The 22,939-nt window shown below is 41.8% G+C and overlaps 1 protein-coding gene across 2 annotated transcripts in view; it reads left to right on the top strand.

The window, feature by feature from the left end:
• Window positions 1-22,939, top strand: part of ODAD2 (outer dynein arm docking complex subunit 2) — a 187,025-nt gene that overhangs the window by 149,502 nt on the left and 14,584 nt on the right. The window lies entirely within an intron of this gene.

Raw genomic sequence — 22,939 nt, 5'->3', positions numbered from 1 at the left:
TTCTATGGGTAGAAGGGCTGTGTAGTGTGGATGGCCTCCATCTCAGTAGAAAGGGAACCAATCGTCTAGGGCACAGGCTGGCTAGACTAGTCAAGAGAGTATTTAACTAACAACAAAAAAGGAGGGTGAAATGAGGGAACAAATGAGCATGATTTAGCACGAAATCAAGATGTTGAGAACAAAATTAATGAAGACACCATAGGACATGAAGAGAAGAAATTCGTATAATTGGCTATATACCAATGCTTGGAACCTGGATAATAAACAAGAGGAATTGTAATAGTTCATTTATGAGCATAAATTCAACTGAGCCGATAGTATTGAAACCTGGTGGGAAGATTTGCATGATTGAAATGCGAAAATCAGTGATTATAACTAAGGCTGCGAGTCTGTCACAGAAGTCATGGATGCTGTGACTTTCTGGGACCTCCATGACTTCTGCAGCTGCAATGGAGTGGCCCCAGGGCCAGCCTCACTGGCCGCTGCTGGGGTGGCCCTGGGTCAGCCACTGCTGCAGTGGCCCCGGGGCCAGCCACACCAGCCACTGTTGGGGTGGCCTGGAGCAGCTGGCCCCAGGGGCCGCCAGAACAGCAGTGATCCAGGGGGTGGCCCCAGATCAGCAGTCCCTGAGCAGCTGCAGTCCTGAGGGCTGTCCCAGAAGCTGTTGGAGCAGAGGTCCCTGGGAGCCTTGGAGCAGCAGACTGCTGGGGGCAGTTAGCCCCCACCGCTGGAGCAGGGGCCAGCTGTTGGCCCCCCGGGACACCCAGAGCAGCAGTGCCCCGGGGCCACCCAGAGCAGCAGCATCCTGGGACTCCAGGAGCAGCTAAGATTTAGTCAGGAGTATTTTTAGTAAAAGTCATGGATAGGACACAGGCTGTGAATTTTTGTTTATTGCCCGTGACCTGTCCATGACTTTTACTAAAAAAAACCCATGACTAAATCTTAGCCTTAATTATAACATATTTAGGAAGGATTGAGTGGGCAAAAAGAACGGGAGAGTAACATTCAATGTCAACAAGTCACCTGTTTCCAAGCCACTGACAATTAAGAACATGATCTTGAATGTTTATGGATCAGTGTTCTAACGGTTAAAGCACAAGATGGTATTCTAGTTGGTGTCTGCTACAGATCGCTAAATCACATGAGAACAGGATGACTGATTCCTTCAGCACCTATCTAACTATAATGTGAGGGAAAAAACCTCCATTATCATGGGGGACTTCAATCTGAGTGATATATGCTGAAGGTTTCATGCTGCCAGTACTAAAATGTCCTCAGAATTTCTAAAAATAGATGATAATTTCCTAACTCAAAAAGTATTGTATACAACATGGGGGAATTCTGTATTAAACCTCATCTTGACTGATAAAAAGGAATTGATTCCAGAAGTAAAAATTTGTGGTTGCTTAGGTGCAAGTGATCATGGTTTAATTACATTTATGTAATTAGAATAAAGTTCAAACCAATAATATATACTTGGTCCCTTTAAAAGAGCCACTTTCATAAAGATGAAAACTGTTATGGGCCAAATCAGCTGGGGAAAAAATGCAACAGAAAAATATAAATGATAATTGTGAACTGTTTAAGAACATTTTACTAGATAACCAAAAGCCACAATCCCAAAATTCAGAAAGAAGGCTACACTGGTGAAAAAACCAATCTGGCTTAGAGGGGGAAATAAAGGAGCTATCAAAAATTATATATATACAGGGGGCCCCCGGTATACATCTTCCCCATATCCGTCGTTTCGGATATCCGTCACTCATCAATAGGGGAACATGTTCCGATTTACATTGGTCCTGATCCGTATATCCGTCATTTGCATGTATCGGGCCGGACGTGATTTGCAACACATTCCCATATTGTACAGTACAGTACTGTACTTGCCTCCACCAGCCATGTTCAAGGCTTATTACCTATGAAGGATGTTCTCCATGCTGATTAAGGAGCTGGCAGGTGAAGGAAAGCCTAGTGTAAAGGAGTTTTGGAAGTTCTACAACATCTTGAACGGCGTGGAAAACATTGACGCATTGGGGGAAGAGGTCACTTCGCAATGTATGAACGGCATTTGACGTCATGCATGGCCAGATGCTGTCCACAGCTTAGTCGGATTTGATGCCGTTCCTCCTCTCGAGCAAGAAATTGTTGAGTTGGCTAAGAATGTCGCTTCGAGGAGGTGGAGGAGGAGGATGTACAGGAGTTGTTGTAGTCTCATGCTGAGCAACTGACAAATGAGGAACTGATTGAGCTGGACTAACAACGGATATCCAAAGGAAGCAAAGACTACGATGACGTAGGGCAGGAAGCCAGGAGTCTGATGACAAAGAATCTCTCCCGTTTCTTTGGATTGTTGGATGAGATGACGGAAATCATACAGATCATTGATCCTTTTCGTGAACCGTCTGCCAAAGTCTTCAGGGCTCTCAATGATGCAGTGGCTTGCTACAGGGAGATCTATTGTTCAAAGATTAGTGCAGGAGAGCAGAGGTTGATAAAATCCTTTTTTAAGACTTCTGCAACCAAAAAGCCAGCCACAGGAAAGCCAGCCCAAGAAAACCCAGCCACCACCCCTACCTAAGTTTAGCGTAATTGACACTGTTTTATACTGTATTACTGTACTGTATTTACTGTATTAAAATGTTCTTTGAGTTTGAATGGTGTTAGTAGGGTTCTACATTATTTTAGTCAATGTTTTATGTGTAAATGTATACTGTATAACCTGTCATTGTAAAAAGGTACACTATTTAGGCAAAAAGAGCATTGTCATAGGCAAGTGTGGTGAAGTTGTGAATGCATCTCCCCATCCCCCATTCCATTATTTCTTTTGGGGAAAAATTCCCTGGTATACGTTGTTTTGGTATCCATCGTCCTTTTCACGAACGCAACCCCAATGTATACAGGGGACCCCCTGTATTTGGGAAAACAAAGGGAAAAAGGGACGTTGATAACTGTGAATATAAATCAGAAGCCAGGAATTGTAGAATATTGATAAGAGACACTAGAGGTCATAAGGAGAAATCTATGGCCAGCAGAGTTTTAAAAACAGCAAAGAGTTTTTAAATTATATTAGGAATAAAAAGAATCCCAATAATAATATTGGTCCACTACTAGATGGAAATGGTAGAATTCTCAATAACAATGCAGAAAAGCAGACATATTCAATAAATATTTCTGTTCTCTATTTGAGAAAATGCTGGATCATATATTCAAATTAGGGCTGTCAAGCGATTACAAAAATTGTGATTAATCACGTGATTAAAAAAATTAATCATGATTAATTGTGCGATAAATCACACTGTTAAACAATAATAGAACACCATTTATATAAATATTTGTGGATGTTTTCCACATTTTCAAATATATTGATGTCAATTACAACACAGAATACGAAGTGTACAGTGCTCGCTTTATAGTTATTTTTTATTATAAATATTTGCACTGTAAAAATAAAAGAAATAGTATTTTAATTCACCTAATACAAGTACTGTAGTGCAATCTCTTTTTCATGAAAGTTGAACTTACAAATGTAGAGTTATGTACAAAAAATAACTGCATTCAAAAATAAAACAATGTAAAACTTTAGAGCCTACAAGTCCACTCAGTCCTACTTCTTGTTGAGCCAGTCACTCAGACAAACAAGTTTGTTTACATTTGTAGGCGTTAATGCTGCCCACTTCTTGTTTACAGTGTCACCTAAAAGTGAGAACAGGCGTTCGCATGGCACTGTTGTAGCTGGCGTGGCATGATATTTACTTGCCAGATGCGCTAGATTCATATGTCCCTTCATGCTTCAGCCACCATTATAGAGGACATGCGTCCATGCTGATGATGGGTTCTGCTCGATAACGATCCAAAGCGGTGCAGACCAACGCATGTTCATGTTCATTATCTGAATCAGATGTCACCAGCAAAAGGTTGATTTTATTTTTTGGTGGTTCAGGTTCTATAGTTTCGCATCGGAGTGTTGCTCTCTTAAGACTTCTGATAGCGTGCTCCACACCCCGTCCTTCTCAGATTTTGGAAGACACTTCAGTTTCTTAAATCTTGGGTCAGGTGCTATAGCTATCTTTAGAAATCTCACATTGGTACCTTCTTTGCATTTTGTCAAATCTGCAGTGAAAGTGTTCTTAAAATGAACAACATGCTGGGTCATCATCCAAGACTGCTATAACATGAAATATATGGCAGCATGTGGGTAAAACACAGAGTAGGAGACATACAATTCTCCCCCAAAGAGTTCAGTCACAAATTTAATTAAGGCATTATTTTTTTAATGAGTGTCATCAGCATAGAAGCATGTTCTCTGGAATGGTGGCCAAAGCATGAAGGGGCATATGAATGTTTAGCATATCTGGAATGTAAATAGCTTGCAATGCCAGCTACAAAAGTGCCATGTGAACATCTGTTTTCACTTGCAGGTGACATTCTAAATAAGAAGCAGGCAGCATTAAGAACATAAGAATGGCCATAGTGGGTCAGACCAAAGATCCATCTAACCCAGTATCCTGTCTTTTGACAGTGGCCAATGCCAGGTGCCGCAGAGGGAATGAACAGGTAATCATCAAGTGATCATTCCCTGTCGCTAATTCCCAGCTTCTGGCAAACAGAGGCTAGGGACACTATCCCTGTCCATCCTGGCTAATAGCCATTGATGGACCTATCTTCCATGAATTTGTTTTGTTCTTTTTTGAACCTTGTTATAGTCTTGGCCTTCACAACATCCTCTGGCAAAGAGTTCCACGGGTTGACTGTGCGTTGTTTGAAAAAATACTTCCTTTTGTTTGTTTTAAACCTGCTGCCTATTAATTTCATTTGGTAACCCCTAGTTCTTGTGTTATCAGAAGGAGTAAATAACACTTCTTTATTTGCTTTCTCCACACCTGTCATGATTTTTTTGACCTCTATCTTATCATTATCTCCAGTAAATGTAAACAAACTTGTTTCTCTTAGCAATTGGCTGTACAAGAAGTAAGACTGAGTGGACTTGCAGGCTCTAAAGTTTTACATTGTTTTGTTTTTGAGTACAGTTATGTAACAAAAAAAACTTTACATTTGCGAGTTGCCCTTTCACAATAAAGAGATTGCACTACAGTACTTGTATAAGGTGAATTGAAAAATACTATTTCTTTTAATAATTTTTACAGTGTAAATATCTGTAATAAAAATAATATAAAGTGAGCACTGTACACTTTGTATTCGGTGTTGTAATTGAAATCCATATATTTGAAAATGTAGAAAAACATCCAAAATATATAATAAATTTCAATTGGTATTCTATTGTTTAACAGTGCGATTAAAACAGCAATTAATCATGATTAATTTTTTTAATCACAATTAATTTTTTGAGTTAATCACGTCTGTTAATTGCGATTAATCAACAGCCCTAATTCAAATCATATAATCAAATACTTTCCCATCCAACATTAACTTAGGAACATGTTAAACAGCAGCTACTAAAGTTAGGCATTTTTAATTCAGCAGATCAAGATAACTTGCTTCCAGTAGTTATAAAAGAGCTGGCTAAGGAGCTCTCTGGAGCTTTATTGTTGATTTTTCAATAAGACTTGGAACTGTGGGATGTTCCAGAGGATGAAAAGAAAGCTAATGTTATGCTAATTTTTAAAAAGAGTAAATGGGATGAGCTGGGTAATTAAAGGACTGTAAGCCTGATATCGATCCCAGGCAAAACAATAATAAGTTATAAGTTATAAGTATAATAATAAGTTATAAGTCCCCCATCCTGAAAGTATGGCCTTCATTCTTTGTTCCTATATGTATAACTGTACATTTGGTCATATTTAAACATACATTGTTTTCTTTTAGAGTAGCAGCCGTGTTAGTCTGTATCCGCAAAAAGAAAAGGAGTACTTGTGGCACCTTAGAGACTAACAAATTTATTTGAGCGTAAGCTTTCGTGAGCTACAGCTCACTTCATTGGATGCATTCAGTGGAAAATACAGTGGGGAGATTTATATACACAGAGAACATGAAAAAATGGGTGTTACCTTACACGCTGTAACGAGAGTGATCAGGTAAGGTGAGCTATTACCAGCAGGAGAGCGGGGTGGGGGGGAACCTTTTGTAGTGATGATCAAGGTGGGCCATTTCCAGCACTTGACAAGCATGTCTGAGGAACAGTAGGGGGGGAAATAAACAAGGGGAAATAGTTTTACTTTGTGTAATGACACATCCACTCCCAGTCTTTAGTCAAGCCTAAGTTAATTGTATCCAGTTTGCAAATTAATTCCAATTCAGCAGTCTCTCACTGGAGTCTGTTTTTGAAGGTTTTTTGTTGAAGAATTGCCACTTTTAGGTCTGTAATCAAGTGACCAAAGAGATTGAGGTGTTCTCCAACTGGTTTTTGAATGTTATAATTCTTGACGTCATATTTGTGTCCATTTATTCTTTTACGTAGCAATACAAATAATTTTATATCAGTGATCTGTCTTCTTCATTGTTTACCACACCCCCAATCTTTGTGTCACCTGTAAACTTTATCAGTAATAATTTTATGTTTTTTCCAGGTTACTGATAAAAATGTTAAATAGCAGAGGGCCAAGAACCAATCTCTGCAAGACCCCAGTAGAAACAAACCTGTTCTATGATGGTTTCCCATTTGCAATTACATTTTGAGACCTATCAGTGAGCCAGATTTAATGCATTTAATGTGTGCCATGTTGACTTTGTATTGTTCTAGTTTCTTAACTAAAATACCATGCAGTACCAAATCAAATGCCTTACAGAAGTCTAAGTATATTACATCAATGCTATTATCTTTATCAACCAAATTTGTAATCTCATCAAAAATAAGACATCAAGTTAGAGAAGATCTGTTTTCCACAAATCTCCATGTTGATTGGCATTAATTATATCACCCTCTTTTAATATTTTATTAATTGAGTCCCATATGCAGGCCATACTTACAGGGTGGGAGATGCTGCCTTGAGAAGCAGTGATTGAAAAATATGTGAGGGTTGTGGTAGATAATCAACTGAACATGGCTCCTAGTGCGATACTGTGGCCAAAAAGGCTATTGTGATCCTTGGATGTATAAAATGAGGAATATTGAGTAAGTGTAGACAGATTATATTACCTCTGTATTTGGCCTGGTACGACTGCTGCTGAAATATTGTATCCAGTTCTGGTGTTCACAATCCAGGAAGGATATTGAAAGATTGAAGAAGGTTCAGAGAAGAGTCACAAGAATAATTAAAGGCTCGGACAACCTGCCTTTTAATGAAAGACTCAAGGAGCTCAATCTTTGTATTTTAAGAGAAGGTTAGGGTGATTTGATCACAGTTTAGAAGTACCTACATGGGGAACAGACACTGGATAACAGATGTCTCTTCAATCTAGCAGATAAAGGTGTAACAGGATCTGGTGGCTGGAAGTTGAAGCCAGATAAATATAGATTAGAAATAAGGCACACATTTTAAGCAGTGAGAGTAATTAAGTACTGAAACAATTTACCCAGGGTTATGGTGAATTCTTTATCGCTGGAAATGTTTAAATCAAGACTGGATGTTTTCTAAAAAATCTGCTCTGGTTTGAATGGAAATTAACACAGGGAAGTCCTATGGCTTGTGTCCTGCAGGAGGTCGGATTAGATGATCACAATGGTCCCTTCTGGCCTTTGAATCTATGAAAAACCCTTTATTCTGTTAAGGGAGGATTTCCCGAATACAGACACTGTGGGGACAGCCATCAGACTGTCTCCTGAGGACTTCCTTATAAATTCTGCTCTAGGGGGCTTGCAGGGTGATGGCTGTGTCAGTGGCTGGGCCTCAGCAAGCAGTGCTGCACAGATTTCAAGTAGAACTATGACGCATAAGGTAGACCTGGATGGTATATGTAGCTTAGATGGCTCCAGGGCCATCTAAATTATGCTAGGTGTTTCTCCACCCTCCAAAACAGCCAAGGATCAGGAGGGTGCAAAGCTGACTTAAAGGCACTTTAGCTTCCCTGTTCCCTCCCCCTTGGCTGTCAATTCTGTGTTAGTGCTCTTAGAGGTTCAGCACAGAATCTCACTGTGGTGTTGCACTCCATATTTTTATAAAAATATGTTTATAAGTGTGGATATGATGTAACAGGAATATGCTTTATGCAAAAGGTCTCTTGTAAGGTATCATTACAAAGCTTATAATCTACTGAGTATGGTCATCCTATTTGTATGAATGTATCATTTTTGTATCTGAAACTAGGAATATGAAATATAACTCTGAGGTCCTACTGTAATTATGCAAAGCGTGGGCCATTAATGGTGCTTTGGAATCTTGATGGCTCCCATTAAACAGGACAATTGGTTGTAAATAGCTCTGTTTACTTGTAAAACTTGCTGTATACCTGTGTGCCAGTGAGTGGGTAATGAAGTCTCACAGGACATGTGATTATGTCATCTGAACTGGAATCCATCTTTAACCTGGTGCTTTTCCATTTAGAAGGAGGGGCGGGAACCCAGAGAGAGACAAAGGATTCCCGCCTTGTGCCACAGCTATTAAAGGGGGTGGAACAGAACAAAGGGGGTCCCAGTCATGTGGAATCCTCTGCTTTTCACCTAAGATGCCTGCTGGAACTAACAAGGTCTGTACCCGGGGAAAGGCTTGGGCCCAGACTAGGAAGGAGTCTAGTCTGTGAAAAAAGCTTATTGGAACATCTCTAAGGGTGAGATTTACCTGTATTCAGTTTCTTAATGTATTAGGCTTAGACTTGCATGTTTTGTTTTATTTTGCTTGGTAACTTACTTTGTTCTGTCTGTTGTTACTTGAAACCACTTAAATCCTACTTTTTATACTTAATAAACTCACTTTTGTTTATTAATTAACCCAGAGTAAGTGATTAATACCTGGGGGAGCAAACAGCTGTGCATATCTCTCTATCAGTGTTACAGAGGGCGGACACTTTATGAGTTTACCCTGTATACGCTTTATACAGAATAAAACAGATTTATTTGGGGTTTGGATCCCATTGGGAGCTGGGTGTCTGGGTGCTGGAAACAGGAGCACTTCTTAAGCTGTTTTCAGTTAAGTCTGCAGCTTTGGAGGTATGGTTCAGGCCCTGGGTCTGTGTTGTAGCAGGCTTGCGTGTCTGGCTCAACAAGGCAGGGTTCTGGAGGCCCAAACTGGCAGAGAAAATGGGCTTAGAGGTAGTCTCAGCACATCAGGTGACAGTCCCAAGGGAGTCTCTGTGATCGAACCCGTCACACTCACGGGTGTGCTAGTGCCCAAAGGCCTCAATGAGGATCTGGATCCCATGGTGCTAGCACTGTACAAATACATGGGAAGACATGATCCCTTCCCCCAAAAGCTTGCAATGTAATCTGAAGCAAGTTGTAACAATGGGTATAGAAAACAGTAGGAGGAAAAGTGGGAGGGAGTACAAGAATAACAATAAGATCACATGGTTACATAGGTTAGCTACTGAATAACTAGTTGATTCCAAATCATTTTAAAGGTGTGTTTTTTTAATTTATGAATAAATAAGTAAAACTAGCTGTCCCTGATTGTTGTTCAAGTTAACTCTGTGACTCCAATAATAGTGGATGCATATTAAACCCTTCCCATAATTACCAACCTAGGGCCAGACAGTGATGCCCTAACTCATATTGAGTAATTTACTTTACAAGTCTTCCCATTGTCTTCAGTGGGACTATTTATGTTGTAAATTACTACTCAGCATAAATAAAAGTGTCACAGTCTGTTCCTAATGAATCCTAATCTAGCACTAGCAGAGAACTCATCTCTGTGGGAAAAGGGGGATTACTGTACCTGCCTGCTACTAAGGTTGGACGTGGGGAATCAACAACAGATTAAATAGTCCCGTAAAGATATTATATCAACCTCCTTTCCTCAGAACCAAAACATAAGCCCCTCCTTTAACATATGAAGTCCCTCCTATCAATGACAGCAAAATATCAGCATCCACAGAAAAAAAATACTCTTCTCTCTTTTATCTTTTTCCAAAATAAAATGTCTCTTGTTCTTACTCTTTAAATATTTACTCCTCCCTTCATTGCCACTGTAATCAAAATACTCTGCGTCACTCCAGATAGAGGTGATTTAAGGTGTTAACCCCCTATCCCCTCCCTGGATGCTAGTGTCCCAAGCAAAGAGGGGCGTGGCTGAGCTGCATTGGGATTTATATATGGCATTGGACTATTTTCTTTTTTCTTTTCTTTTTGCTTTTTTCCTGTTTCTTTTGCCAGAAACTACATAAAAAAGATTGTTGAAATAATGTTTAAATCCCCAATCATATTGACCTCTCCTTGGGTAAGGATCACTCACAACCTAACAGGTTTAACTGAATTTGTCCAGGTATTTCTTTAGAAAATAAAATATTTTTTAAGAGATCAAAATACGGAATCTCCTTATAGTGTCTTTGAAAGTGAAATATTCCATTATCGCAATTGGAGATGACGGTTTTGGCAGCTGTATGGTATGTTAGAAAACAGGAATCTCATTGATTAAAAATATTGTAATGATTTGTGAATTATACAGACATAGTGATGATTGATTCCCTTTGTGATAAGAATACAAGCAGCTTCGATAACAAAACTGTAAAGCCACAAACAAGATGATGATCTTCTCACATAAAAATATTTCTTAGCTTGCAAGCAGCTGATCATAAAAATATTCGAAAACAGTCAGGATATCCATCCAATCAGATCACTTTTACAGTCATGTTTACTATGTTGTGGAGGGTATGAGACACCTCTTGATGTTCCCAAAGGGTATCATTTGATCTTAGGCTAGCTGTGTGATAAAATTGTCAATTTAACTAAATGGTAATATGTTAATAATTAATTTGTCATTTATTTACATATTCATTTGTATTGTGATAGCAATTAGAGGCCCTAATCAAGGATCAAGGACTCATTTTGGCAGGCACTGTTGTATACACACATAATAAAAAGATGGTTCCTGCCTGCAAAGAACTTACAATCTAAACATATGATGAGACACAACGATGGAGATGAACAACAAATGGGAAAGGGGATGCTGGGAAATGGGGTAACAATATTCGTAGTGATCTATTTGGTAAAATGAGCAGTGTAAAAGTACCATCCACTTCTTAGCTTCCAGTTATTGCACAAGATGTCTTATTGTTTTGTATAAAACAATATTCTTAATTAAAAGGTAGATCTTTTCCTAGCACCCAGCCCAAGTAATTTGGCTGGGCAATGAGGTTTTTCATGGGAAAGGAATCCTTATACACATGCCACTGAGCAGCACTGATGTCTGCTCCATGTCTTCTTCTTAAGCCTCGGGTCTGGAGAAGCCTCCTCTCTTTTGCCCTTGCTCCACTGATAAGAGGGAGACAATTACCAGTGAATCTTCATAATAGTGGACCCACGAATCCTCCCTCAAACTACTGTTGCACATGGCTGGGGTAGGAAACTAAGCTATAGCCATAGAGCTAAGTTTTATGGTGTGGAAAGATCATGTAAACCCCGTGCAGGCTTCCAAAATCTTGTTCACTCCCACTCTCATGCTCAGATGAACCACATCAGTCCCTGTACATCTGGGACCCGTAACACCCTGGAGGCATGAAGATTAGCCACACGACTTGCCCTTAAGTAAGAAAATTCAAGTTCTGAGCCAAGATTGCAATCAGTATAATTCATGGAGTACTGTGTCAAGTATTGAACTTTAATGATTAGTCATAAGACCCACTTCTTCATTCCAAAAATACACTTGTGCAATTCACATTGAAGTCAGTGGGACTTGCATGCATATCAAAGGGCAGAAGAGACCATAATTGGGAATTTTTATTAGCCAATCTGACCCTTTCATTTTCCCTCATCAGATTTTAATTTAAAATGACATGATGCATCTTATTTACAGTCTTCCTGTGTTGTTTTGTCAAAGATGTAGTTACAGTTGACTGAAATTTCTGAAAGCTATTATGAATTAATATATAAATAACTGGTTGTGTACTTTGGAGTTATATTGCCATTTTTAAAGGGAGAAAGATTTATATCTATGGATCCTACCATTCTATTTTAATAATCTAACGTACAAAAGTGGCAAATTTCACCATGATCTATATAGATTAGTTTGACATGCAGATTTAATATTAGACATGTTGTGATACACTAATATTGCGACTGTCTTGAAAAAGTATATTCTGCATTTTTATCATACACTGCTTTCGAAGAACTGGGGATTGTTTGCTAAGATCACAAATTCTTACAGACAGCTTTGGATAGATTTTTTATATTAAAGACCTTCTTTCATAAAACACGCTTTGTGAAGTAAACTGAGGTAAATTACAAAATATAGAAGATAATTATTTGTAATTTCTACTGCAAATATTCCAGAAATGACTATTGCCAGCTGCTGGTATGGGCTTGAAGTTTAGTATCTGAAATACTAAAGCATTTGGCTTTTATTTATGTATCAGGTTTTTAGGGTGTTTTGGTGAGAACATGACAGCACAGACTCTACTGTTTTACACCATCAGCCATAGTTTAAGAAAAGATATTTTTAAAATTGATGCAAAGTATTTCAATTTAAATATATGTAACTACACAGCACATATTTCTTTACAAATGTGTATATCTTTAGAATTTTATTTTCAACTTAACATATGGAAGAACCTACTTTTGTAATTGTCATTGTTGGCTCCATGGTTTAGGCTGGAGGTGCAGTGCATGGCTGGCACATACACCAAGCTGATGCTGTTACTTGTTATAAATTAGTTGTTACAGTACTTGGACAAAAAATAAGGCACTAGATGGCAAAATTGCTGCATGTCTGTCAGCTGCAGAAAGTCTGTCCAATTCCTTTGCTGTTTACAAGCCAGCAAACATATCAATCAAATTGCACTCGAGAATTTCAGAGAAAAGAGGCTCCATAAACCAACCCCTGTACTTGCATATTTTGTTTTGTTTAGGAAGGACTACTGAAACTTGACAACTGTAAATCACCGCAATGTGCATTCTGTTTAAAAGCAGCCAGGTTGAAACATTTTCCTTAAAGATCCAACTCCATTAAGGAAACAGCAGCCTCTGCCTTCAGATCAAGCATTCCTTTACCGCAGTTTTCTACTGCATCATTGCCAGAGGTCATAAAGGTTTTGATTCAGTGTAAAGTAGACCTTGACTGGAGTTAATTTCTCAAATTATCACATTACTGATGTTTGCGATATCTAGAAAGTCTCTGTTAAAGTCTGTCTGACCCTAGATGGGAAAAAACAGCAGCAGCAAGGGAGATCAGCTTATCTTTGCCTGAACTGTGTGCTTCAGGAGACCTCTAATTTAGTAACATTTGGATAACAAACCTTGAGGCTGGCATAAAGCTTCTCTTGGCACATTCTAAACAACTTTTAGTTTTATAAAAAGAAGCTTGTCCCACTAAGCTGTAGGTTTGTTGGAGCTGTTCAACAGTAGCTGTGCCCTGCAGCTCTTTTAGTGATAAATGAGCCGTTTCAAATAAGTGGAGCTACAGCCAACTGTGCAGAAGGAATCATTAAAAAAAATTTAAATAGACATTTTTGAAGGTTAAAAATGCACAAACAAAGTATGTTAGACCAAAATAAATGCTGCTTCTTTTAATGGAAAAGATTGCTACGGGCTCCGTCTGCCAGCTTCAATAGGTGTGCCAAAAAGCCAAGGAATCTGGCAGAGTCCATAGATAGCAGTTCCATCTTTCATCTATATTTCTTTTCTGTATTTATCTTGCTTTAGAAAATGCAGGGAATGTCTTTTCCTTCCGACTTGGCACTTTTTCCAAACCACAGAAGTACACAGAGCAGCTTCTTGCAATTGTTTAGTTCCCTGCACAGTCTGGTCTTTGTGACTGTGTGAAATGTTTCTTTTTAATTTGGCAGAAATAAAAAGGAAAAATACTATTATAATGCTGTTTATTTTTATGAATAATAGTACATACAATTAAATTTTAAAATGAATAAAATTAATTTTCTTAATTGGCTGATATTGGGCTTAATACAAGGGCAAAATGCCAGATAACTATTTTTGGCATTCAGCTGCCCAAAAATAGTTTCCTTGTATAAGACGCTATTCACAGAAGCTGAACATAAGAAATAATAATATTAACAACAATAATGGTGTTTAAGACTTCATGAATAACTCTTTTTTGGCATTCAGTGAAAATATGATCTATTTTCCCTTGAATACAGTAACTCATATGTGCATAAGTAAATAGTACTTGAATTAGCACTCAGGAGTCTGAATGTACCAAAATATGCATTTATTAACATCATCTGCTGAAACTCCTTTTTTCTCTCTGCAGGATCAATCAGTTTTTAGTTAAAAATAGCTTTCAAACACTTAGTCATCATTGTCTTTGGATGTGTCTACCTCAAACACCCCACAGAAGTATTTTTATAGTAATACAGCATTTCTGATTGGTTCAGGTGTAAGGTGCAGGTGGTAAATAAAGTACTTTTTGTACCTGTAGACTATCAATAGATGAGTTCTAGTTTTAAAAATCTGTCTCCTAAAAGACGTCTCTCTCAGGCCCACGTATTTTAGGTAAAATGAGGTGTAAGGGCCTGATCAAGTTCTCATTGAAGTCAGTGAGATTTTTGTCATTTGACTTCAACAGGCACTGGATTAGACCCTGAATCACAGTTGCAATAGTGTTTTTTTAACAATACATATTAAAAGGTATGCAAATATTTTATAACACTTTGTTTCTTTGATTATTGAAAGTCTGTCGAATTCCATTTTCTTTCATTTTGCTGTTGTCATTTGGTCATACTTACTAACTGCTAATCACTGTAAGAATTCAAAGTTTGTGTTAGTTCTGTTTGTGAAGTGGGGAGCATGGTCATTTAAAGGAAAAAGTAACGATGCCACAAGTACTCCTTTTCTTTTTGCGAATATAGACTAACATGGCTGCTACTCTGGCCAGTATTGTGTCCTCCTGAGTTAACTTCTAAATGTAGGGCCCAATACAGCAAAAATATCCATAGTCCAAAACTGGAAAACCAGAAGGCTGAGTGGAAGCTGACTTTATGGAGAAACCATTCTATCCCTGGAGAAGATTAAGTCAAAAAGGGGTGGGGGAAAGTCTGCATGGGATGAAACTACAAATCAGCTTGAGGAAGAGGGCTCACATAAATGTGCTCCCACCCTGCCTTGCAGGTACTGCAGCTCAATAAACTGGATTTATCTCTGTTTTCTCTTTTCTCTCTATGTTTTGCACCTGTGCAGCTTGCAGGAATTCCTGCAACCATAGGATTGCATGAACCCCAGGATAAAATATAAATGGGTCCCAGCCAGGTTCAACGGGCATCATCATCTAGTGGAATGTGTACAGACCTGGAAACCAGGCATACTTCACTTCTAATTTTGGCTTTGCCCACTGACAGGTTAATCTGTTTCTTTTAACCTCTCTGGTCCTGAATTTCCTCATCTGAAAAACAGAACCTCTCTTTACTTTCTGTCCTCTCAAAGAATTAACAGTTAAGAACAAAAATTGTCTTAATACCCTTTGTCCTCAAATGGGTCTTGACTTCCCTAGGGGAAAAAGCCTGATATTCTGTTCAGTTTTCCAGTAAGTTAGAGGCATACTCAACAACAATCAATCCTGACAGATGCCTCAATTCAGAAAAGCCCATAAGCACATGCTTAAGTCCCATTGAATTCACTAAGGCTAAGTATGTCCTTAAGTGTTTTCCTTAAAAGAGCTGCTTATTTGAGCCAGGATGAAAAAGAGACTGTATTCAGACTTGGGAGAACTGCTCTGCCTTAGGCCTGGCTTTCCATGTTGCAAAAGCTAGACCACAGAGGTGCCCCAGGCACACCTCATTTCACCTGAAAATGCCCACTATGCTGGCAACAATGCCCCTACACCAGCTGGGAAGTTTCAGTATGCAAACAGAATTTTCAGGTAGCCATTTAAGCCAGATTCCCAGCTGTTTTGTGCTGCTGGAATGGCACTAAGTAGTTAGAGCAGAGATCACAATGTTGACACTGAATCTTTTAGCTTCTGTAGATGCATCCTTCAGCCAGAGGGTCCTCAGGCATTGGTCTCTCTCTGTTTTTCTCTTTTTCTCTGCATATGTGGGTGTGGGGGGGGGTGTCTACAGTGCACACTTCTGTAATCCATCTGCCAGGTGCAGGGCAGCAACAAGGACCAGATTCAATATCTAGGGGATCCTCTTAACAGTGCAAACCAGAACCAGCTCGAGCCTCCAAACAGTAATCTGGGAAAACTAAACACCACCCCTGGGCACCTCTAAGAGGCAATACTTCCCCACTCGCAAGTACTGAGACGGTGTTTAACAAAAGAAAACTTTTATTAACAGAAGGAAACACAGCACTAATTTGGGAAAATGCTGCAACAATGACTTGAAAGTATGCAAACAATAAGTAAAACACCCGCCCCGCAGTATCTTGGGCAGTGTCCTTTTTCTTGGTTTCCCATCCTGCAGGGTGAAAGACCAAGGGAGGAATGTTTCTTTAACATGCCACTCCCTTTTTCCCTCCACTGCAGCCCACTCACAGTTTGTTGTCTGAGGTCAGCAATGTCACCAGAATCCAGGGATGTGTTTGCGTGGGTTCGCCTCCCACCCTGAAGAGTGATGCATCTGCCAGCATTTGTTGCTGTCTCTGCTGCTGTCACTGCCACTGCCCATCACTGTCCCTGCTGCTGCTTGTCACTGCCACTGTCATTGGCACCATCATTGCCACTGCTCACAGCTGCTACCATAACTGCCAACTCTTGCTGTGATGTTGTGTTCTGAGAGTCCACCACTTAGTCTAGTTCTCAGTAATTTCAGCTCTTTAGTGATTTCACTGGCTAGTGGGGAACCTCTCTGCTACTGCCCCTTCTGCATTGTCTTTTCACCGCAACACTGTACCTGAACCAGGTCTAAGGGTTAACACCCTTAGATCAGCTTATTAGTGAGCTCAGCTCTACTGATCACTGAGAAAGAACCAGGACTCTCAAATAAGTCTAGTCAGTTCTCTCTTCAAACACTGGAGAAGGGGGATGGTCATGTGACTTCCTAGACCCTTTAATGAGGTTAAATTAGGGTGAACCCCTCAATCAAGGCATGCTAAGCACAGTCCTGCAGTCCTTTACTCATACAGAAAGGATAATGTTTCATTACCTCTGCACTCAATACTTAACCCAAACCAGCCAAAATTGATCACTTTGCATAGCAGCTCTGTCTGCTGAACACCTACACATAGTAGGTGTGATGATGCAAATAACCACATGACTCCTGAAGTCTTTCCCCCCTGTTCATCACTAGATGTCAGGGGAGAGCTCATTCAGACCCTGCTTACACATCTTTTGTTAGCCTGTTTAGTGTACATATCTATGTAGCCCTATGTCTACACTACGAAATTAGGTCGAATTTATAGAGGTCAGTTTTGTAGAAAGCGTTTTTATACAGTCGATTGTGTGTGTCCCCACACAAATGGTCTAAATGCATGTAGTCGGCGGAGTGTGCCCACAGTCGACTTCCGGAGCGTTGCACTGTGGGTAGCTATCCCACAGTTCCCACAGTCTCTGCCACCCATTTGATTTCTGGGTAGAAATCCCAGTGCCTGATGGAGCTAAAACATTGTCACGGATGGTTCTGGGTACATATCGTCAGGCCCCCCTTCCCTCCCTCCTTCCGTGAAAGCAAGGGCAGACAATCGTTTTGCACCTTTTTTCTTGAGTTACCTGTGCAGACGCCATACCATGGCAAGCATGGAGCCCGCTCAGCTAACCATCACCATATGTCTCCTGTGCACTGGCAGACGCGGTACTGCATTGCTACACAGCAGCAGTTTATTGCCTTTTGGCAGCAGACAGTGCAGCGTGACTGGTAGCCGTCGTTGACGTAGTCCTGGGTGCTCTTTTAACCAACCTCGATGAGGTCAGGGGCGCCTGGGCAAACACGGGAGTGACTCAGCCAGGTCATTTACCTTTTAAGTTTCGTCTCATGGCCATTGAGTCCTACCGGCAGTGCAATATCGTCTTTTAATCAGCAGCCAGGAGAATATGATGGCCAGCAGTCATACTGCTCCGTCTTCTGCCGAGCACCCAGGAGATGACGATGGCTAGCGGTCGTACTGCACAGTCTGCTGCCAGCAAGATGTATAAAGATAGATGAAGTGGCTCAAAACAAGAAATAGACCAGATTTGTTTTGCATTCATTTTCTCCTCCCTCCCTCCGTGAAATCAACGGCCTGCTAAACCCAGTTTTGAGTTCTATCCTTGAGGTTTTGAGTTCTATCCTTGAGGGGGCCATTCAGTTTCTCGCAAAGCCACCCCCTTTGTTGATTTTAATTCCCTGTAAGCCAACCCTGTAAGCCACGTTGTCAGTCGCCCCTCCCTCCGTCAGAGCAATGGCAGACAATCATTCTGTGCCTTTTTTCTGTGCAGACGCCATAGCACGGCAAGCATGGAGCCCGCTTAGATCACTTTGGCAATTAGGAGCACATTAAACACCACGTGCATTATCCAGCAGTATATGCAGCACCAGAACCTGGCAAAGCGAAACTGGGCGAGTAGGTGATGTCAGCGCGGTGACGAGAATGATGAGGACATGAACACAGACTTCTCTCAAAGCACGGGCCCTGGCAATGTGGGCATCATGGTGCTAATGGGGCAGGTTCATGCGATGGAACGCCGATTCTGGGCTTGGGAAACAAGCACAGACTGGTGGGACCGCAGAGTGTTGCAGGTCTGGGACGATTCCCAGTGGCTGAGAAAATTTCGCATGCGTAAGGGCACTTTCATGGAACTTTGTGACTTGCTTTCCCCTGCCCTGAGGCGCAAGAATACCAAGATGAGAGCAGCCCTCACAGTTGAGAAGCGAGTGGCAATAGCCCTGTGGAAGCTTGCAACGCCAGACAGCTACCGATCAGTTGGGAATCAATTTGGAGTGGGCAAATCTACTGTGGGGGGCTGCTGTGATGCAAGTAGCCAACGCAATCAAAGATCTACTGATATCAAGGGTAGTGACCCTGGGAAATGTGCAGGTCATAGTGGATGGCTTTGCTGCAATGGGATTCCCTAACTGTGGTGGAGCCATAGACGGAACCCATATCCCTATCTTGTCACCGGAGCACCAAGCCAGCAAGTACATAAACCGCAGGAGGTACTTTTCAATAGCGCTGCAAGCACTGGTGGATCACAAGGGATGTTTCACCAACATCAACGTGGGATGGTTGGGAAAGGTAAATGACGCTCACATCTTCAGGAACTCTGGTCTGTTTCAAAAGCTGCAGGAAGGGACTTTATTCCCAGATGAGAAAATAACGGTTGGGGATGTTGAAATGCCTATAGTTATCCTTGGGGACCCAGCCTACCCCTTAATGCCATGGCTCATGAAGCCGTACACAGGCAGCCGGGACAGTAGTCAGGAGCTGTTCAACTACATGCTGAGCAAGTGCAGAATGGTGGTAGAATGTGCATTTGGACTTTTAAAAGCGTGCTGGCGCAGTTTACTGACTCGGTTAGACCTCAGTGAAACCAATATTCCCACTGTTATTACTGCTTGCTGTGCGCTCCATAATATCTGTGAGAGTAAGGGGGAGACTTTTATAGTGGGGTGGGAGGTTGAGGCAAATCGCCTGGCTGCTGGTTATGCACAGCCAGACATCAGGGTGGTTAGAAGAGCACAGGAGGCTGTGGTGCGCATCAGAGAAGCTTTGAAAACCAGTTTCATGACTGGCCAGGCTACGGTGTGAAAGTTCTGTTTGTTTCTCCTTGATGAAACCCCCCGCCCGTTGGTTCACTCTGCTTCCCTGTAAGCTAACCACCCTCACCTCCTCCCTTCGATCGCCGCTTGCAGAGGCAATAAAGCCATTGTTGCTTCACATTCATGCACTCTTTATTCATTCGTCACACAAATAGGGGGATAACTACCAAGGTAGCCCAAGAGGAGTGGTGGAGGAGAGAAGCACCAGGAGGGGTGGTGGAGGAGGGAAGGACAAGGCCACACAGCACTTTAAAAGTTTAAAACTTTAAAACTTATTGAATGCCAGCCTTCTGTTGCTTGGACAATCCTCTGGGGTGGAGTGGCTGGAGGCCCCCCCACCACATTCTTGGGCGTCTGGGTGAGGAGGCTATGGAACTTGGGGAGGAGGGCGGTTGGTTAAACAGGGGCTGTAGCAGCGGTCTGTGCTCCTGCTGCCTTTCCTGCAGCTCAACCATACGCTGGAGCATATTAGTTTGATCCTCCAGCAGCCTCAGCATTGAATCCTGCCTCCTCTCATCACGCTGCCGCCACCTTTCAGCTTCAGCCCTATCTTCAGCCCGCCACTTACTCTCTTCAGCCCGCCACCTCTCCTCCCAGTCATTTTGTGCTTTCCTGCACTCTGACATTGTCTGCCTCCACGCATTCGTCTGTGCTCTGTCAGTGTGGGAGGACAACATGAGCTCAGAGAACATTTCATCGCAAGTGCGTTTTTTTCGCCTTTTAATCTTCACTAGCCTCTGGGAAGGAGAAGATTCTGTGATCCTTGAAACACATGCAGCTGGTGGAGAAAAAAAAAGGGACAGTGGTATTTAAAAAGACACATTTTATAGAACAGTGGGTACACTCTTTCACGGTAAACCTTGCTGTTAACATTACATACATAGCACATGTGCTTTTGTTCCAAGGTCGCATTTTGCCTCCCCCCAGCGCATGGCTAGCCCCTCTACCCTCCCCTCTCCCCGTTGCTAACAGCGGGGAACATTTCTCTTCAGCCACAGGCAAACAGCCCAGCAGGAATGGGCACCTCTGAATGTCCCCTTAAGAAAAGCACCCTATTTCAACCAGGTGACCATGAATGATATCACTCTCCTGAGGATAACACAGAGAGATAAAGAACGGATGTTGTTTGAACGCCAGCAAACATACACTGCAATGCTTTGTTCTACAATGATTCCCGAGTACGTGCTACTGGCCTGAAGTGGTAAAGTGTCCTACCACGGTGGATGGAATAAGGCTGCCCTCCCCAGAAACCTTTTGCAAAGGCTTTGGGAGTACATCCAGGAGAGCCGTGAATGCCGGGGCAAATGAATCATTGAACATGCTTGCTTTTAAACCATGTATAGTATTTTAAAAGGTACACTCACCAGAGGTCCCTTCTCCGCCTGGCGGGTCCAGGAGGCAGCCTTGGGTGGATTCGGGGGGTACTGGCTCCAGGTCCAGGGTGAGAAACAGTTCCTGGCTGTCGGGAAAACCGGTTTCTCCGCTTGCTTGCTGTGAGCTATCTACAACCTCATCATCATAATCTTCCTTGTCCCCAAAACCTGCTTCCGTGTTGCCTCCATCTCCATTGAAGGAGTCAAACCACACGGCTGGGGTAGTGGTGGCTGAACCCCCTAAAATGGCATGCAGCTCATCATAGAAGCGGCATGTTTGGGGCTCTGACCCGGAGCGGCTGTTCGCCTCTCTGGTTTTCTGGTAGACTTGCCTCAGCTCCTTAAGTTTCACGCGGCACTGCTTCAGGTCCCTGTTATGGCTTCTGTCCTTCATGCCCTGGGAGATTTTGACAAATGTTTTGACATTTCGAAAACTGGAACGTAGTTCTGATAGCACGGATCCGTCTCCCCATACAGCGATCAGATCCCGTACCTCCTGTTCGGTCCATGCTGGAGCTGTGTTGCAATTCTGGGACTCCATCATGGTCACCTCTGCTGATGAGCTCTGCATGGTCACCTCTGCTGATGAGCTCTGCATGGTCACCTGCAGCTTGCCACGCTGGCCAAACAGGAAATTGAAATTCAAAAGTTCACGGGCCTTTTCTCATCTACCTGGCCAGTGCATCTGAGTTGAGAGTGCTGTCCAGAGCGGTCACAATGGAGCACTCTGGGATAGCTCACGGAGGCCAATACCATCTAATTGTGTCCACAGTACCCCAAATTCGACCCAGCAAGGCCGATTTCAGTGCTAATCCCCTTGTTGGGGGTGGAGTAAGGAAATCGATTTTAAGAGCCCTTTAAGTCAAAAAAAAAGGGCTTCGTCATGTGGATGGGTGCAGGCTTAAATCGATTTAATGCTGCTAAATTTGACCTCAACTCCTAGTGTAGACCAGGGCTTAGAAAGGGTGTAAATAGTGGTGGTGAGACACAGCTTAGGTGAGTAAAGACACACCTGAAGAGTGTGGGTATGTACTCAAAGGCATACCCTACATGGCCCTCTACTTGCTGAAACTATGCCTTCCCCTCTACACTGCTGTTTTGTCCCTCTGCTGGAGCCTTTCTCCACTGCAGGGAATGACTCCAGCAGCAGGAAAAGGTTCCAGCAGCGGGGAGGCAGTGGGGAAAGGCTCCAGCAGCTCACTGTTTCTGGAGCCTTTCCCCACAGCAGGGAAAGACTCCAGCATTGGGGAAAGGCTCTGATGGGGAGCCTTTCCTCACTACTCCTCCCCTGCTGGAGCCTTTTCTCACCACCGTGAAAGGCTGCGGTAGCAGGAAGCTGCTGAAACCTTTTCTTGCTGCCTCACCTCTGCCAGAGCCTTTCATTGATGTAGCTACACACTGCAGTGTGGACACAGCTTGTTTTTCACTGTGGCTTGTAACACATACCAACGTGCCACCAAAAGTAATGTGTAGTTTAGATGTAGCCTCTGTGTGTCATATAAAGATTATATGATTAAATGTCTTGTTTCTCAGAAGTTAGACTTCATACTTTCACTGTGTTGCTAAGGACTGATCTGCATACAGTTTTTGTACCCCTTTACCATAAGTGTTACAACTTCCTGATATGGATGCAGTTATACCATTCTAAAGGTGCTTATATAGATATTGTTTATTTCTATAACTTTATGAAACTAAGCTATATATGGATTGAAACATTTTTATACAGTGTCCACATTTGTACTGCTTTCACTGTATAGGTTTCCAAACTATTATAGTGAAAGCAGCGCAAAAGCTGTGTGTAAACACACACTAATACTTCCTTTCCCTCCCTGTTCTACTGTTTCACAATTCAATACTTCCCACTAATGGATGGTTTTCTTTTCTTAAAACAAACAAAC

The sequence above is a fragment of the Natator depressus genome, chromosome 2 (genome assembly GCF_965152275.1).
Source record: "Natator depressus isolate rNatDep1 chromosome 2, rNatDep2.hap1, whole genome shotgun sequence".
Taxonomy (NCBI): Eukaryota; Metazoa; Chordata; order Testudines; family Cheloniidae; genus Natator; species Natator depressus.
This window is presented reverse-complemented; position numbering and strand designations above follow the sequence as displayed.